A 3,361-nucleotide genomic window follows, 5' to 3' on the forward strand; every position below is an offset into this window, starting at 1 on the left:
AAAATATATTTTATTGATTTTTTTACAGAGAGGGAGGGAGAGTGACAGAGAGTTAGAAACATCGATCAACTGCCTCCTGCACACCCCCAACTGGGGATGTGCCCACAACCAAGGTACATGCCCTTGACCGGAACCGAACCTGGGACCCTTCAGTCCACAGGCCAATGCTCTATCCACTGAGCCAAACCGATTAGGGTATTTTTGCTTCTTTATGGGATGCTTTATATATGCCACGCAGGTCTAAAAGTTATACTGTTAAATAATTATTTGAAAACTGATCCGGACTAAGGCCCCAATCCAGAGCTCCAAACCAGAAGCAGAAAGAAAAGGGGAAAGTGGCTGGAGGATATTCCTCCAACTTTACCAAAACCCAGAAAACTAGGATCCTAAGCTCCTTCACTGGCCAATCAGGGTGTAGGCATTGTCAGGAACCAGCAAGGGGCTGGTGAGAACAGCCAGCTGAGTCCAGGCATGGATAAAAGTAATTGGAAGGAGAGGAAATGGACTGGTACTGCCCAGCTGTAGATAGGGTTGCAGAGTGCAGCTAAGGCAGGTCGGGGAGGAGAGGGGCTGGGAAGAGGTACTGCAGCAATGCAGGAGTGTGGCCCAAGGGGCCCTCAGATTGTGGGTCCTTCTGGTGAACTGGAGTTCCTCGCCCACCAGCTTGGACTCAAGGTCTCCTTGTAGACCAGGATGTCTGGAGGCCACTTGGGTATAGTCTGCTTCTCACACACCCACATTTTCTGGTGCTGCCTGCTGAATGCATCTGAAATCATGGCTGAACAGCATCATACCACCCTCGAAGTCATTGGTGGCGTGTGCCAGGGTGTCGATGGTCTCAATATCCAGGTGATTGGTAGGTTTGCCCAGGAAGAGCATGTGAGGGTTCTGCCAGGCCAGCCAGGCCAAACACACTTGGCACTTCTGCCCATCAGACAGGTTCTGGATCTGGCTCACCTGCTGTTTCCAAGTGAGAACATATTGCCCAATGATCTTTCTTAGGTGAATTTTGTTTTCTTCTCCTTGGTCTCTGGGTAGCAATTCATCATGTACTCCAAAGATGAGAGGTCTAAGTCCAGCTGCTCATGTAAATGTTGGTAACACCCCGTGCGAGTGTTTTCACATCACCCCATCTGTGGGTAGTAGCTCTCCAGTTAGCAGCTTCACAAGAGTTGACGTCCCTGCTCCATTGGGCCCTACCAGAGCCACTTATGTGCCAGATCAATGCCAAATTCTAGATTGTTGTAGATACAAGGCCCATCTTTTGTATACTTGAAGCTCATATTCTGCACCATAATGACGGGTGGAGGGATCTTGCCACATGGTGGGTAATGAAATGACAGTGTCTAGTTGGTCACAACCCCCTCTATCAGTCCCAATGCCATCATTTTCTGTATTCTCCTTGCTCTGGGCCTGCTGGGCCAGCTTAGCACTGCCTAGCAGTGTAGTTCTTCATGTGCACAATCTGATCTTGCTCCCAGCGAGACCTCTTCATCTGGTTCCTCCAGCTCCAGCCCTGTCTTTATATACTGATCATAATTACGCATGTGATACTTCAGTCTCTTCTTGTGCATGTGAATGATGTTGGTACAGACACCATTCAGAAAGTCCTGGGAATGGGAGTCGAAGACCAGAATGTACTTAAAAGTCTTTTAGTTCCTCTTCCAACCGCACACAAGCATTGAGGCCCAAGTGGTTGGTGGCTCATCCAGGAGCACCAGGAAGGGCTGAATGAAGAGGCCTCTGGTGAGGGCAACCTTCATCCTCCAGCCCCTACTGAGGTCTTTTAGTTTCTTGTGTGCATGGCAGATGTGAAACCCAGCCCGTGCAGGATCCGTGAGGCCCTCTTCTCCGCCTTGCTAGCATCCAGCCCCTCCGGAGGCACATAGAGCTCCAAGAGCTCCTCGTACTCAGCATCCTCGTGAGCCAGCTGCTCAGCCTTCTTCTTCAGCATGGCCCGCTCTATGTCGACTTCTATCACACTCAGCAAGGGTGCCTGGTCACTGGGGGCATCTCCCGGGTCAGATGGTAGATGTCTGTGTGCTCAGGGATAGGCACTTCACCTTTCCCAATAGCATAGACTTCCCAATTCTACTTAAGGCAATGAGGCCATAACGACGGCCTGAGTTTAATTTCAGTTTGGTGTCACTGAGCAGCTCTTGGCCATGACAGGTAAGGGAGAGGTTGAGAATGTGGACGTCAGTACTGATAGGGTGAGAGGCCAGGGCACCACTGACACCTTGAGCAGCAGCTTTATCTCAATCCTCCTTCTCCTTGGTCAGCAAGTCCACTTCTGTGGTCTCTTGGCCATTGACCTCCTCATGTGTCTCCTCTGCCACCTGTGGTTCTTTGAGAGCATCTCTGTTTTCTTCATGTCCTTTCTGGGCTGCTCTTGTGCTCTGGCAGCTTCCTTCTTCTTGGCTGCCTTCTTCTTGGCCAGGTGAGCATGGTGATGAACCATGGGGGTAGGTTACTGTCTTTTCAGGAAGCTGGGCCTCACCACTCGGCCTCACTGGGAGAATCCTACATGGGCACCTAGCAGCTTTAGAGATGATCACCAACAGCCCCTGATGTTACATTTTTATTGGTTTCTTCATTGTCTACCTCCTTCACTGGAAAGTAAAGTCCACAAGGGGAGGGACTGTGTTCTGTTCATGGGGATATTCCCAGCACCGAGAAAAGTGTCCAGTGCAAAGATGGCTCTCGATGAACGCTTGTTGTATAAATGAACAAGTAATTTTCTTAAGCTATAGCTGTCTTTTCTTCAACTTGATAGCTCCTCTTTCCTTTTTAAAATGTCAACAGCCTCTAGCTTGTAGCCTAATCATTGCTTCAAGGTCCTTTCCCAATGAGCAGCCTTATTTCTGGCCAAATTTTAGTATTTTCCCATCTCTTGCTTTCTGGCCCATAACATTTAGAACAGTTTAATAACTCATGCCTCACTCTCTTTTAGTCATTCATCTGCTCTTGTGATCCCAACTATTACCTCTATGAAAAGTACCTCTATTATGAAATCTATACTTGCAGCTGTCACCTTTTTAAAACCCAAGTACATCCCCTTCCCCAAATTCTAAATTTTTATCAGACACTCTCATTTTTTTAATCTACTTTTGTAATTTTACTGGTCTTTTTATTACTTGTTTCTGTGCACTTAACAAGTCCTGAGGCATTTTAAAAAATGTTCTCCTCTATTCTCACTTATATTCCTCTTCTTACCTGGACTATGGTAGCAGCTTCCTAAACAGCTTTCACATCTCCCTCTATGACCATCTTTAATCAATTATAATACCTGCTACCAGAGGTTATAATTTTGTCCCCACTCTTCCCCCAAATCCTTGGATACTTTACGATGTCTAAAATC

At 47.5% G+C, this 3,361-nt stretch overlaps 1 pseudogene; it reads right to left on the reverse strand.

The window, feature by feature from the left end:
• Positions 1-396: 396 nt before the first annotated feature.
• Positions 397-2,461, reverse strand: LOC102424491 (annotated as a pseudogene).
• Positions 2,462-3,361: the final 900 nt, after the last annotated feature.

The sequence above is a fragment of the Myotis lucifugus genome, unplaced genomic scaffold (genome assembly GCF_000147115.1).
Source record: "Myotis lucifugus unplaced genomic scaffold, Myoluc2.0 scaffold_1125, whole genome shotgun sequence".
Lineage (NCBI taxonomy): Eukaryota > Metazoa > Chordata > Mammalia > Chiroptera > Vespertilionidae > Myotis > Myotis lucifugus.